At 38.1% G+C, this 16520-nt stretch overlaps 1 long non-coding RNA gene across 1 annotated transcript; it reads left to right on the top strand.

Moving 5' to 3' along the window:
• The first annotated feature begins 324 nt into the window (after positions 1 to 324).
• Positions 325 to 13315, top strand: LOC122030254. Its single transcript, XR_006125370.1, has 3 exons — positions 325 to 836; positions 7468 to 7568; positions 13291 to 13315. It is a non-coding gene; the product is annotated as an uncharacterized LOC122030254 (long non-coding RNA).
• The last annotated feature ends 3205 nt before the right edge of the window (positions 13316 to 16520 follow it).

Raw genomic sequence — 16520 nt, 5'->3', positions numbered from 1 at the left:
ACAACTAGAATATCCTTGCAGCTCTATCCATTACAAGAAAATTGAGATTACACAACACTTAAAAGACAACATTTTTTTTAAAAGAGTGTTGTCTTTTTTTTTCACAACATGTTTAGTGAAAAGAGTTATCTATATTAAAGACAATGTTTTTTTAAATAAGCATTGTCTATTATTTAACTTTATGGGTCAAAACAACACTTTTTAAAAAGCATTGTCTATAAATATTTTTTTAGTGTCTATAAAGATGATTTTTTAACAAGTGTTGTCTACAAAAACCTTTATCTCCACTAAAACTTAGCCTCCACAAAAACCTCTCTGCCCGTAAAAACCTCCATTTGTCTGCCAAAACCAAGCCTCCACGAAAACCTCCCCCAGCTCAATCCACCAAAACCTAGCCTCTGTTAGGCGAAAACCTCCCCTACGTTGCATTTGCCCACTAAAACCTACCCTTTGTCGAAACTTAGCCTATGCTCCGTGAAAACCTCCCCCATGAAAACCTACATCTGTCCACCAAAACCTAGCCTCCACGAAGCAAAAACCTCCATCTCTGGCCAAAACCTAGCCTCCACAAAAACCTCTATCTCCTCCAAAACCTAGCAGCCATGAAAACTTCCCCTTTGCCAAAACCTCCCCTCCAACAAAACTCCACCAAAAACCCACGCAGCCTGCGACCTAGCTTCCTCCGCCACTCCTCCATGTCGCTCGTGACCTAGCCTCCACCACTCTTCCATGACTGTGAGGTGTTCAAGACAGTTGCCGTTGATGGAAATGTCTCTTCTCGTGTGAGTAGTGAGTCGTACGTCTTTCCCATCAAGTGGTGTCTACTACAAGGACCGGTAAAGCTAAACTATCCCTTCTTGTTTCTTAAGATGTGCATAGATAGGGATTTCTAATATCATGCTATAGGGTTAGTGAGAAGAGATTATTATTAATGATGTAAAAGCTTCATATGTTGGTTCAATATGATATTGATTTAAGTGTTCATCATGTAGTGATGCAAACAAATTAGGTTATTTTGGATGAACAGAGTAATGCAATTATTTATTGCCAAGAGAGTTGATATATTCTTATGAGAATAGGTAGTTATGTAACGCCCGCCCTCCCTGCTACCCTAAGGGACGGGGCTACGATACTCTACATATAAATTTTTTTTTCTTTTTAAAACAGCAGAAGACTTAAAATAATTTTCATAGTTTTAATAAAACTTTTCTTTTAAATTTCTTTTGAACTATACTATCACATGACATCAAAATCATAACATCAAATCCAGTGGAACCATAATGTCAAGCCACACATGTTTAGGTATCACAAGTCATAAAATACCAATGCATAGTTCTTTCAAGAAAATTTAAGCAGGTTCTTATTTATTTGGTTGCCTAGCCACTGCCACACACATCTTCGTTGCCCCTCCTGCTGCTCCTCTAACTCATCCAGCATTTTCCATTATCTGTGGTACAAGGAAAGTAAGCTATGAGCACTCATGGCTCAGTAAGTTCCTTTCCTACTCACTAAAACCAACAATCAGCACATAATCAAGAATGCATCAACAAGTCATAATCTCAACTAATCATGGCATAACATAGCATTCTATTCAAACATATCATGCATCATAATATAATCACAACTAGTCATAGCATATCAAGCATCACCATGGCCGAAACATATACATAGTGCATTACATAAAATATAGCTAGACATGGCATAACAAACAAGTATCATGGTATATCAAAGCATGACCGAAACATGTATATCAAAGCATCATACTATGGCCGAAACATGTACATCAAGGCATCATCATATCCATGGCCGAAATTTATATATCAAGCATCAACAAATCCATGGCCGAAACATGTCTATAAGGTATAGCATCAACATAACATAATCATACCTTATCATGGCATATCATAATCAAGAGCATAACATGAAACATAGCATAATCATAAGGTGTATGCAATATGATTTTGGAAAACATGTATCCGAAAAACATGTGTATGTCTCATGATCTTTAAAACCATTTTCTTTTACATATATACTTAAAAATAATCTCAACATAAGGGGGATCCCGGCTATGTACCACTTACATATTGCGCGCAACCTTGTAGGTCCAAGGTAGCAAGTCTTGAACCCTACGAGGCAAACATACTAGGCCCTTAGTCCTAGGGGCACTTAGGAGCTCATCCATAACGAGGTCCTTAGTCCCCGGGGCGCTTATGGAGCCCACCCTTGGTACAAGTCACTCACATATAAAGTAAAATACATGTCATACATATCATGTATCATAAAAGCATGCATCACTTAGGCACACATCATATCATAAAAGTATGCATCACTTAGGCATACATCATGTCATAAAAGTATGCATCACTTAGGCATACATCACTTCATAAAAGTATGCATCACTTAGGCATACATTACAGCATCAAATCATGCATTTTTAACCACATATCATAACATAAAGCATGCATTCTTTTAAACACTTAGCATATCATCAAAGCATGCATATATTAACCACATATCACATTCTAAAGCACGCACATTTTTAAGCACTTAACATATCATCAAAGCATGCATATATTAACCACATATCACATTTTAAAGCATGCACATTTTTAACATAAAGCATATCATATCATAAAAGCATGCATATCATATCATAAGTCATAAATCACAAGCATACATTTTAAGCATAAGGGTGTATCTTGTGATTATCCTATCATAGGAAACATGGTATCATATTTATCTTGGTTTTAAGCTTCCTAAACCCTTGTGGCCGAAACCCTTTAGAGCTCAATTTAGGTTAAACACAACATCCAAGCATGTGGCACCTAAATTATCATCATAACATTTTCATAGGAAGCATTATAAACATGATTAACTTAGTTTCTAAGTTCCTCAAGTCCCTAATTCCATATGGCCGAATCCTTAAGGTGTGAAACAAGGTTCCATATGACATAAAAGCATGGAGGACTTTAAATCATATTTATAACATTTTTACCAAGGAACAAGGTAAACACATTTGACACATTTGAATTAGTTCCTAAGTTCTTCAAACCCTTAACATATGTCATGGCCGAAATTTAACAAGTTCTCATTAGGGCTACAAACAAGCATACAAGCATGTGAACTTGGACTAACATTCTGTATAAATTCATACAAGGCATCATACAATAGTTATGGCCGAAACATACCCTAGCATCATTTTAGGTCACAAAACAACATATAGCAATTGAACCTTGACTTTCTACCTATCATATTTCATGTAGAGTGATATGAGCATATTTAATTTAAGTCCTAGGGTTTCTAGGGCATCTAAACCTTCATGACTGAAACATTCAAGGGTTCATTTAGGTCATGGAAAAATCATACAAGCATGTGAAACAATCAACACATTATCCTATTTTCATAAGAAGTACTTTTAACACATTTGGTTTCATTTCTAAGGCCTCTAGGTCTTTTAAACCCTACTTGGCCGAAACTCACAGAATATAAACTTGCTTCAAATAGCCTAAAAGCATGAGAATTTATACAAGTTTCATAGCATGTATAAAGACAAGTATAATGAGTATACATATGAATTGTGTCTTAGGCTTTCTAGGTTTCTTTTTCTCTTTTTCTTTTATTTTTTTCTCATGGCCGAAACCTACCATTCTTTAGCTAGGTTCTTAAGTGGCCTAAAGCATGAAAAACCTAAGTAAGTTTCATGGCAAAAGTTACTAAAAACATATATACAAATTGGTTCATGAATAAGCTAGGACCCCTTGTGGTCATACATGTTATATGTCATGCAACTAATTTTTCTACACCCTAATTAAGCATGAGGGCATTAAACAACTTTCATATCTAAATAGTACAGAGGTCTTGAGCATATTAAAATTTTGTTTAAGCTTTTCTAAGCTATCCATCTCATCATGGCCGAAAAACCCTAAGAAGGAGTTCATGGAATTCTAGCAATATTCAAGCATACCAATCCTTTAAGATCTTTGTATTCTAACACATGAGCATGGTTATTTAAATTTAAAAGTCTTTCTAACCCTAAACCCTTTCTTGGCCGAAACATATAAGAGGTTTTATTTTAGTTTCAAATATCTTTTAAGCAAGAAAACTAATACAAGATCCTTAATATTTCATAGGGAGAATCTTGTACTAATTTGGTAAAACAATAATTTCCCTAGCCTCCTTAAAATATTTTTGGCCGAAATTCTAGGGTTAAGTACCCCACTGATCAAGTATCATATAGGTATAAAAACATGAAGAAAAACCCTTCTACATAGCATAGAAAATCTATCATGAAATGAAGACTAGTTTTAAACATCACTAGATTTTGAAAGCTCTTCTTGGCCGAATTTTCTTAAACTTGTTTCTAGGTTTTAAAATCCTCATAAAATCCAAAAAGCACATAAAAGCCTTGTACCACAGGTGAGGGGAAGCTTACATCCTTTTCGCTTGTGGATCTAAGGTATGGTGAAGAAGAAGTAGCCTCTTCTTCTAGTTCCTTTCCCTTGATTCCCTTGCTAAGTCCTCCTTGTATCTTAGGTTTTCTTAGGAGAAAACCTTGGCTTGGGGCTGAAGATGGAGGAGAGGGGGAACTGTGGTTTCGGTGAGGGAGAGGAGAGAATGAGAAAAATGAGAGAAAATAGAATTTTCCCTTTACATATTCTCTTTTATGTTAAGGGGGAAGAGGTAGCAAACTTAGTTTTTGCTTTCCTTCTCCCTTAGCCCTTTTTTCTATTTTATTTTTATTTTTATTTGTTTATTTATCCTCATCATTCATGGTGAAATAAGGGGGAATGAATCCCCTTAATTCCCTCTTAATTGGCACGGCAAAAGAAGAGAGGAAGAGGGAGAGAAAGGGAGGAAGGCAAGTTGCCTTTCTCTTGTTCTTTTCTTGTTTTCTTTTGGCTAGCTTTTACTCTCATCTTTATCATGAGTTTCCTTCCTTTGCTATCAATATATTATTCCTATCCCAACTGGTCATTACTCCTAAATCCTATTATTTACATCATGAGAGGTTCAAGGTTCAATCCTTGACCACTCCCTATTTTTATTTCTTTTCATTTATTTTTGGTTCAATATTCCACTAATATTTTTCTAAGGCAAATTTACCATCCTCATGTTTATCTTTAATGAAGCCATGTCCTCATTCATCCCTCATGAAATGGAGGAGGGGGAAAGGAAGGAAATTTGCCTTTTTCTTGCTCCCTCTCTTAACCATGAAAAAGAGGAAGACGACTACTTGTTCTTTTCTTGCTCCTTTACTAAATTATTCTCTTACCTTTAACATGAATTTTTCTTCTTTTCTATCCATCTATTATTCCTTATCCTAGTGGTTATCATTCATAAATTTAATTCTATTATTAGTGGGAGGTTCAAGGTTCAAACCTCAACCTCACCTTCTTTTTCTTTCATTTTGGTTTCCATTCCCCATTTCCCTATTTTATTTTATTTTATTTTATTTTCCTTTTATCCTAAGGAAAATACTCTTAGGTATAGCTTAGCATATCGTGGGTGTTACAAGTTAGATTCGTAGTCCTAGGTTAAGACTGTTGGTCCCAGTTTCACCGACAAGAGGGGGTGAACTGCCTGCAAGATAGAATTTAAAGCTTCTATTGCCTTTTATCTTAGCAATGAACACACATTAGTTAAACAAGTAATAAAAGTATAAAAAGGAAGTAAGGGACATAAGGAAATAACTTGGTTTGAAACTTGGGTGGTTGCTAATCTATGGAAGAATTGAGCTCACTAAAGGTTTCCTTTCTTGGAGGCGGAGAAGCCCGTTACAAGGTTGAAAGCACAAACAATTACAAACAAAGATTACATAAGTTAAAGCAAGTGTGTTGTTTTCAACTCCTAAGACTGGTAGAAAATAGTCGTTTGCTGATGTGGCATCTCTAAGTGTCTGGACATGGACCGGGCACCGCCAACTATGCACTTTATATGCTTGCAACAGCTACACAAAGGTTCGATGATAAAACTTCATCCTTGCTCAGGCGCCTGGACTGATTCGGGCACCTGGAGTGCTACTGTCGTGGACTCAAATATCATCCATAGCAATGTCTCTTCGTCGAGGCCCCCATACTATGCCAGGGAGGTCCTGGCACTCAAACCCTATCCGAGTGGCTGGAGTTCGAGCATTTGGACCATGTCCAGGCTCCTAGATAAGTCAACTTCATGTTGACTTGTTCGACTTTTGCTCCGGTCGCTTGGGTGATTCTCTAGCCATCCAGAGTTGAGCTCACCCGAACTCAACTTCGGCCTTCTCCTCGAGTAATCTTCCGCTCCATCTTCTCATCCCTTTGAAGTGTCACGTGTGTCCTTCTCGCTCCATCGGTGTACTCTTTCGTAGCTTTTCGTTCTTCGGATGCACCAAGTCTGTTGACTCGCTTTCCGTGTCATCCTTTCCGTCTGCTACATCTTTCACTTGACTTCTTATATTCCAAAGTTTCTGCACACTTAGACACAAGGATCAAAATACAACATGACCTAACTTGACTTGGTTGATTACATCAAAATCAACTCCGGATACTTACAATCTCCCCCTTTTTGATGTGCATTAACCCAAGTTAAAGTTAGGGTAAAATAAACATAGAATTTATTTGAAAAATAAATTGATAATTTAAACATGAATTTTGCAATTATCTCCCCTCTAACCCCCTACATTTATCTCCCCCTTTGATCACATTAAAAAAAATAGAATCTGAAAATTTTACTAAGGGTGATTGAAACAGTGATCAATATCATTTTTTTTTAAGAATTATTTTTCAATTTTCATAATTTTTCAAAATTAAAGGCCAGATCTGTCAAAAACTTTAAAATTATTCTAAAACATTGAAAAATTCTAAAAATTTTATCAACGTTAACCAAAAATATTCGGATTAGGATAAAGATTTTCATAAAAAATATAAATTTATTTTAACATAATTAATTCATTTTATGTAAAAACATGTATTATTTTGCTAAAATAAATATTAAAAATAAATTTTAATCTTGAAAAATCTTGCTAAGTTTTTTGAGTATGTAAAATTGGATGTATATTTGCATAAAACTTAAATTTTTAAAAATTCAAATTTCAAGAATTTTTAATATTAATTAATTTTTTAGTACAAAATTCATAGAAAATTAAAAAAAAATTAATCTAAACATGATTTTAGAACCCAATATAGATTCCTATCTATTGGATTAACAAGATAATTATTTAGAATATTTTTTCATGTTACTTTTCTAATCTAGCCCCTATGATTCCTGATATACCAATTAAGTCCACTATAATTTTTGAAATTTGAAATTGGCAAAAAAATTCTAACATGCATCATTCTTTTTAAGTAATTCTATTTGTTCTTTTAACGTTAAATTTTCTATTTTTAATTTTTTAAAACTTTCTAGTAGACATGTATAATCTTTCTTTGATTTTAAATATGTATATCTAGTTTTCCACAAAGATCTACTGAACATTTTAATATACTCATGCAGTTGATCTGGAGGAAGCTTACTTACCTGACTTACCATGTTGTACTCATCGGTAGAGGCTCCCCCTTCATTAATGCTCTTCTCAGAAGTGACTTCATCTTCAGGTAAGTATTCAGCTATTAATGTTATGTCAGTGATTTCCTCAGTCTCGGATTCATCTGATGATGAAGTGGTTCCCATAGAAGAGTCTGATTCTTCTTTTTTTGATTCTTCATGGAGTTCCAAGAACTTTTTCCAAAGTTATTTTGCACATTTGTAGGTGTCAATTCTTTCGAGTTCTTGAGCAGGTAGCACACTCAAAATATGGAAATCAACCTTATCATTTTCCATAAATTCTTCCCGTCGCTTGGTAGTCCAATAATGTTCCTCAAATTATTTTCTATTTTTACTTTTGGGCACTTCAAAACCAAATTTAATTGTTAATAAAATATTGGAGTTATTTTTGCAAAATACCTTCATGTGTTTCTTTCAAAACGTGAACTTCCCCTCGAATGTTGATGGATAGATGCTAGATCGGGCCATCTTTTTTTATTTTACCTGGCATTTAGTCCTTCTAAAGTGAGTCTTGCTCTGATACTAATTGTTGGTCCTAGTTTGGCCAGCAAGAAAAAGGTGAATTGCCTGTAAGTTAGAATTTAAAACTTCTATTGTTGGATCGAGAAGTGCTAGAGGAGGGGGTGAATAGTGCTCGTGGCTATTTCGTTCATTTCGGAATCGTAAAAACAATCGAGTGAATAAACGCAGCGGAAAAATAAAAGAGCACACAGAAAAACGCAAGGGATTTACTTCGTTCGGAGCCTGTGGCGACTCGTACTCGAAGGCCCGCAATCCTTGATCGCTTTCCGTGGGCAACAACTATAAGCACGAAATTATTACAAGCTAAATACAATTTAAAACAATAATTAAAAATACCAACGACACTTAGGGAATATCAAATTTGTAGCTCCAGGTCGTCGGGAAGTAGTCGCAGCACTTTTGGGTCGTCTCATTGACAGCACGTTGAAGAAAGGTTGCTTGGAATTCATTCATTGAAGGTGCTGCTCGAAACCCCCTTTTAAACAGTGCTCAAGGCGTCCTAAAGCCCATCCAAGGCGCCTTAAACCAGCCGAGTCGCCCGCGTGGATCAAGCCTGAACTGGTCGTGACTTATCCCTTCAAGGCGCCTTCTGTGCTCTCCAAGGCGCCTTCATCCACCAGTCCAAGGCGCCTTGAGCTTCCTTCAAGGCGCCTCCAAGCTTGCTTCGTGGAAAGCTCAGCTTTGCATCCGAGGTACCTCCAAGCTCCATGGAGGTGCCTCGGACACTGTTCATCCGAGGTTAAGTTGTGCTTCTTTGGTCCTGCAAAAACTGTTAGTCCCAAACACATACCCTGTAAAACAAAGTTAACACAAAACAATATAGATATGATAATAAACTATGATGACAGTCTTCGGACTATCAGGGTCTGACTTCAGATTTTCGACCGGAAACCCTAGGTCGACCCGACGCCTACTGTTCCCTCTACAGGGAACGCGTCCTCACCTACTCCACTCAGGTGATTTACCTGTTGCCAGTGCGATCCTCCAGATCGACTAGACTTTTGCTCGGTGCTCGATGCTTCCAGACTTTCTGCTGGACTTCTGCTTCCCAGCTGGTCCAGTCTTTCACCTGGTTCGCGACACCAGGACTTTCCACCTAGGGTTACCCTCCCCCCCCTTGGACTTTTGCCTGAAGCACTCGACCCACCAAGACTTTCTGCATAGGGTTACCACCCCCTATGACCTAGGGTTACCACCCCTTAGGATTTTTCACCTTACCTAACCATAGTTAGGGTTTTTGCCTAAGTACACTTAGGTCTTTCTTGCAATCTCATTCAGACTGTTAGATCACCACATACCTTAACTTTAAATCCTTTGCCATTATCAAAACTCAGGTTCGATCGTCGGATGCTTCCCACACCAACATCTATTACTTTTCAACTTAGCAATGAACACACATTAGTTAAACAAGTAATAAAAGTATAAAAAGGAAGCAAGGGATATAAGGAATTTACTGGATTTACAACCTGGGTGGTTGCTAATCCAAGAAAGAATTGAGCTCACTAAAAGTCTCCTTTCTTGGAGGCGGAGAAACCTCTTATAGCGTTGAAATCATGAACAATTAAAAATGAAGATTACATAAGTTAAAGAAAGTGTGTTGTTTTTAACTCCTAGGACAGGGCTCTATTTATAGTCCATTGGGCAAAAATAGTCGTTTGCTAACGTGACATCTCTAGGTGCCTGGACCTAGTTTAGGTGCCCCCTATTGTGCATTTTATCTTCTCACAACAGCTATGCAACGGTCCAATGATAAAACTTTATCCTTGCCGGGGTGCCTCGACCGGTCTGAGTGCCCAGAGTGCTGCTTGTTCGATCACTTAGGTAATTCTCCGATCATCCAAAGTTGAGCTCACTCGAACCCAACTCCAGTCTTCTCCTTGAGTAGTCTTCTGATCTAGCTTCTTATCCCTCATAAGCACCCCACGCATCCTTCTCACTCTACTGGTGTACTCTTCAGCAGCTTTTCATCCCTCAGATGCACTGAGCCTGTCGACTCACTTTCCATATCATCCTTCTCATCAACTAAGTCTTCTGCTTGAATTCTTGTGTTCCTAAGTTTTTTCACACTTAGACACAAGTATCAAAATATAACGTGACCTAACTTGACTTGGTTGACCACATTAAAACTACAAAGACATGGTGGTTATAGAACATAACCTAACATAGCACTTAATATTCTACTTGTAAATGAGGGCTTTTGAAGAATGATGGTCGTTAAGGATATTCTACTTGTAAATGAGGGCTTTTGTAAATGAGGGCTTTTTGAAGAATGAGGGTTAAGAATGTTGATTTTAGCGCGATGACTGTTGGATAATTGTAATAGAAATATTTGGATAAAAGCAAAATAACCTATAAATGAATCTTTTTATCCAATTACTATTATTACAATTATAGTTAAATCTATCTTACTTCTAATGATGTTGATTTGGCTTGATTTTTATAAAATTTAGTTAGTTGCTATGTGCTTTGTTTTATAATATCAATTGTTACATTTTTCTGATTCTAGAATCTTGAAATTATCTTGATTAATTGTTTTGATCATATTGCTACATACGGTTAATCATATTGCTACATGCAATTTTACTTAATGGTTTGACTTTTTTTGTTATTATTTTAGAATTGTGTTTGTGTTAATATTTTGTTATATTATTTATAACTATTTTGAAGGTGTTAGCTCATTGTTGGTTGATTAGTTGTAACAAAAATGGATGTCAATGGATATACTATCACTTAAATATGAGTTTAGGATAGACTCTTTCTTGTAATTTGCAATGAAAAACATTAATGATTCGAATGCAATACCTCGCCCATGTGCTAAATGTGGTAATCTAAAAAAGAAAAATATATAAACTATAAGGGCACATATGTATTGTAATGGTATAGATTTGACATATCATACATGGATATGACATGGTGAATGATCTATGATAGAGAACTCAAAGAATGACAGTGATCAAGTAAGGTCAAATGAACAAAAATATATTATTAAGGAACCAATAGATATGGTACATGTCCCATATGATAGTTATGTTGAGAATTCAATCCAATTCAATAAGCTACTTGAAGATGTCTAGAAACTTTTATATCAAGGTTAGCTGTAGTTGTGAAATTATTCAACTAGAAGCCCAAATATAGTTTGAGTGATAAAAGTTTCACTGGCCTACTCAGTTTGCTAGGAAAAATACTTCCAAATGACAATGAATTACCTTTATATTTGTATGAAGCAAAGAAAAGATTATGTGCATTAGGGATGGATTACATGAAAATGTATGCTTGCCCTAATGATTGTAGCATATATTAGAAGGATTATGAGGATTTTACCAATTTCCCTACTTACGGGATGCCAAGGTGGAAGTTGGACCAAAAAATACTATAAATGAAGGAGTTCCTATAAAAGTTCTATGGTACTTCCCCCCTATTCCAAGATTTTAAAGAATATTTCAGAATAAAGAAATATCCAAGGAGTTGAATTGGCATATTGATAAAAGACTTCGTGATGGATACTTATGTCATCCAGCTGATGCACTATCTTAGAAATTAGTTGATCGCAAGTAGTCAGATTTACTATTGAGGCAAGAAATCTTAGATTGTCTATATCAGCTGACGGGATGATTCCCATGGTTTGATGAATCTTTCATATAGTTGTTGGCCAGTTTGAATGATCACTTACAGTCATCCTCCATGATTGTGTATGAAGAGAAAATTTATGATGCTCACATTGTTGATTTCCCATCCCAAATAGCCAGGAAAAGATATTGATGTTTACTTAACACCTCTAATTGATAACTTAAAATACTTATGGGATATAGGTGTTGAATCTTATGATGCATATCGACAAGAAACTTTCTTGCTTAGAGCTATCTTTGTAACACCCGAAAATTCTCAAATTAATTTTAAAAATATTCTATTATTTTTCTAGAATTTTAGAATTTTTTATAGATTTTTTTTTGAGTAGCAGAAGTAGCCAAATTAAATAAAAACATAAAACAGCCTAAGCGGGAATTAAACCCGAGGCCTACTAGACCCTACGACTTATAGATGACTCTAGTAACCAAGGGGCCCCAGCAGGGGTGTGCTGAAAGAAGAGGAGAGAAATTATATTTAAGATTTAGTTGGGCCGCATTAACCACTTAATATAAATAGGGAATTTTAGTGGGGAGTTATTATTTTTGATCGGCAACTCTTTTCCCTCGCCCTCACCGCCGACCCCTCTCCCTCTCCCACACTCTCTAGGCGCACAAAGCCCAAGAAGCCTAGGGTTCCATCCCAAAGGTCGTAGGAGCACCTCCCGGCGACGTCTCCGATATGAGGGTGCTCCCTTCCGCGAGAAGAAAGCATAGACGTAAGAGGATCGTCGAAAAGATCTCTTCTCCGAAAACCTAGCGATTGGATTTGTAAGAAAATTTAGCACAGGAAGTAAGTAACCCCTCGCCTGAAGTATAAGTAGTTAATCATGCATTTTTATGTTTTTAGTTGAGTTTTATGCATGATTATTTGGTTAAGGAGATTTAGAGCACACCAAGTGTTCGATAGAATTACTAGTACAGTTTAATGCCATTGTAGGCATTCTAATAGCTTAGTTAAATGCCATAGGTGCATTTAAATAGCATGCTTAATCTTGCATCAGTGTATATGGGACTACAGTCCAATGGGTGGGCTCCCATAGTCGCCTCTAGGTTCAGATGACCTAGTAAAAGCAAGATAAGATAATCAATTTATAAACAGTATTTTACTTTTATCAGTGGCACTGTACTGGACTCTCAGTAGTCCTTGGGTTGGACTCCCATAGTCGTCCCTAGGTTTAGATAACCTAGTAACCCTACTAGATTCAGGACTTGCTACCTCGGGCCATTTAGGGATGCGCACATAGCAAGTACAGTTGTCGGGCCCATCAGCAACATGATTATTATGTTTATCTATTTATGAAAATAGTTTTCAAACTTCACAAACCAGATATGTGAATACAACTTGGCTCTAGTTTAGTTTACTTAATGTTATAACAAATAGCTTAGCTTATGTATCGATTTAGTTAGCTTGTTGATACAAAGATTAGTTTTTCCTTGTTCAATAATTGTTAGCATGACTTAATTGTCGATATGCTATGTTTCAGCACTTACAGCATGATCAACAGCATGTTCTTCAAATAGCATCTTTTGAAAGCATGATTTCATTGAATGCATGTTTTTGTGAGGTAGATGGTTTCTTACTTAGCTCCCAAGCTTATAGTTTCCTTTTTTCCTTATGCTGCAGATAAAGGTAAAGGGAAGATGGAATAGCGGAGGCTGGAGGGCAATGCAACCAGATGTGTGTGAGAAGGAACTTGGAATAAAGACCCTTGGAGGCTAGCAAGTCTAAAGACTTATTATTTCTTATGGTGTTACTTTCCGCACATTTAGATGTTTAAGCGTCTTGAATTATAAAAGTTATGCTTAGATTACTTGTTGTTGAATATTAGATAGCTAACCATGAGTAATGACATGCCTAGTGGTAGTGTAGTAGTTTTTGTTGATTTCTGGAAGTCCTGTAAGAGGTTGGGTGCAAATTCTACAAAAATCAGAAACCTAATCGATCAGCCGATCAATTGAGCAATCCTCAATCGATCAGTCGATCAATTGGAAGAAGTCCCTATGTACAGAACACTATGGAATTGATCCGCTGATCGATTGAGGAGCCCTTAATCGATCAGCCAATCGATTGAAACGCGACTTCCGCGTACAGAGAGCTGATGAGTCGATCAGCTGATCGATCGGCCATGGATCGATCAGTCGATCGATCAAGAATTTAAACCTTGAACAGAGAGCTTCGAATCGATCTCGGATCGATGATCGATCAGCCGATCCAGGGGACTTCCGTGCATGTAGCACGTTGGATCGACCAGTGGATCGATCAAACCACTCCGATCGATTGGAAAGCCTGAGTTCAACTAGAAGTGTCTGATTTCAGTTTTGATCAAGTAGTAAAAGGTTAGGTTTCCTTCTTAGCATATGTACAACTTCAGAAGTGTAGTCTGAATATAACTTTCAGACTTTATAGCAAATAGCAGAGAGTTTTGATTAGTTCATCTTTTCTACACCGTAATATTCAGTGATAGCCCAAGAATAGTTTAGCATAATGTAACCCCCGGGCTTACAGTCTAGTCAGTAGAAGGTAGGGTGTTATAGAGTGGTATCAGAGTAAGTTCCATACTTCCTCCACACACACATCAGCATTGAACCTGCAGCTTCCAAGTAAGAATATCTCTCACTTTAACTATGTTTCTTTCTTTTATGTTTATAGATAACTAAAGCATGTTTATGTTTGATAGCATCTAACATGATAATAATAGTTATGCGAATATGATTGTATTAGTTATGTATGTCCTCTATTCCTCTAGAAAATGATATGAGGACGCCCAGCTAGAAGGACACCAGCTACTGGGCCCCAGCATGAGGCAGGCAGCTCAGTGCCTCCCCCAGACCTTGCAGAGGTAGTGGCTCAGTTATAGAAGCAACTAGCTGAACAGCAACAGGAAATAGCCACCCTAAGGGCTAATCAGTAGAACACTCCCACTGTCACTCCAGAACCGAACTTAGCAACCCCAGTAGTGATAGAGGTTCCACCAGTCCAACCTACAGCACCAGTAGCCCCAACAGCGGGGACAAAGAGAGAAGCCTATCTGATCCAGTGGCAGAAATCAAGCTAGAGAGTTTCTCAGGCATTAGTGAACCATGGGATGCCCAAGCCTGGTTCAAAACATTGGAGAGTACGATGGAGCTTCTGGACTGGCCAGAACATGAAAAGGTGAAATGCGCCTCTTTCTGCCTGATAGGAGACGCACGTATGTGGTGGGAAAGAATTAAAGCGATGTGCCCAGTGAACCAGATCACATGGGCCGACTTTGAAAGGGAATTCTTTGAGGAGTTCTTTCATATGCGGGTCACAAACTGCCACTACGACGAGTTCACTGAATTTCGCCAGGGCAACCTTTCAGTTGAGGAGGTCGTGAAGAAATTCAACAGACTGGCTCGTCTATGCCCTGAACTAGTCAGTACTGAAAGAGAACAAGTCCGGTTGATGCTCAAAATGCTAAGGCCGGAAATAGAAATGAACGTGGCCAGTGGCGTTCATAGGCCACAAACCACAGAAGAACTGGTAAGTAGTGCTCTGACCACCGAGCATTACCAGAACAGCATCAAATAGCAGAAGCAAGCCCTCTCTGAATCTAAGGGCCAAGGAGGCTCAGGTACTCAGAAACACCAGGGCCACAGCTCTTACTGGAAAGGGAACTCCAGTAACAAACGAAAGCCAGGGAGTTACCCAAAAGGGGGACCAGCTAGTAAACAACCTAGTTATCCTAAGTGCTCTACTTGTGGGAAATTCCACCCCGGAGTTTGTCGTAAGGGCACGTGAGGATGCTTTGAATGTGGTCAGGAAGGGCATATGGCCAAGCAATGCCCAAACACAACCAGCTTTCCCGCACCATAGCAGATTCAGTACGGAGACAAGCCAGCACATTTACACCATATGCAGGCTTCTCTAGATGGTCCACACATTAGCCAGGGCAGATTAGAAGCCCCCTCAGCCACAACGAACGCAAGGATCTACTCACTCACCAGAGAAGACGTAGCGAATGCATCGACAGTTGTTACAGGTCAGATTAGTATTTTACAGCAAAGTGCAACTGTCTTATTCGATACTGGAGCAACCCATTCTTATATATCCAGGGCATTTGATGAAAAGTTGGCAATACCTCCAGAGATACTCAGTGGTCAATTTCTGACAACACTACCTTCAGGAGAAATCATGGCATCCACGCACTGGCTTCGAGCAGTGCCAGTCATTATAGCAGACAGAGAGCTTTTTGGTGATCTGATAGTGCTAGGTATGACTGACTACGATGTCATCTTGGGAATGGATTTTCTAATCAAGTACGGTGCCTCCATAGAGTGTCGTAAACAGAAAGTTGTATTCCAACCTGAAGCGGAGTACAGTTTGGGTATATCGGAGAACCAAAGAGAAAGGCTAAGAAGTTTCTCTCAGCTTTGAAAGCACAGAAACTATTGGATTCAAGATGTATGGGGTTCTTAGCACATGTAGTCGGTGCCAATCGGGACAAGGACCATAAGCTAGAAGAGGTCCGAGTTGTAGGTGACTACCCAACAGTCTTCCCCGAGGAGTTACCAGGCCTAGCACCAAACAGGGAGATTGAATTTGAGATAGAATTCGTCCCCGATACGAATCCCATCTCCAAAGAACCCTACCGCATGGCTCCAGTAAAACTAAAGGAACTTCAGGCGCAACTACCGCATGGCTCCAGCAGAACTAAAGGAACTTCAGGCACAACTATAGGAGCTGCTCGACAAGGGCTTCGTACGCTCTAGTCACTCACCATGGGGAGCGCCTGTATTGTTCGTGAAGAAGAAGGACGGGAGCATGCGCCTGTGTATAGACTACCAAGCACTAAATCAAGTCACGATTAAGAACAGGTATCCTCTTCCCAG

Source organism: Zingiber officinale, chromosome 10B (assembly GCF_018446385.1).
Source record: "Zingiber officinale cultivar Zhangliang chromosome 10B, Zo_v1.1, whole genome shotgun sequence".
In the NCBI taxonomy this organism is placed as follows: Eukaryota; Viridiplantae; Streptophyta; class Magnoliopsida; order Zingiberales; family Zingiberaceae; genus Zingiber; species Zingiber officinale.
The sequence above is the reverse complement of the archived record's forward strand: the minus strand, read 5'-3'. Positions and strand labels throughout refer to the sequence as shown.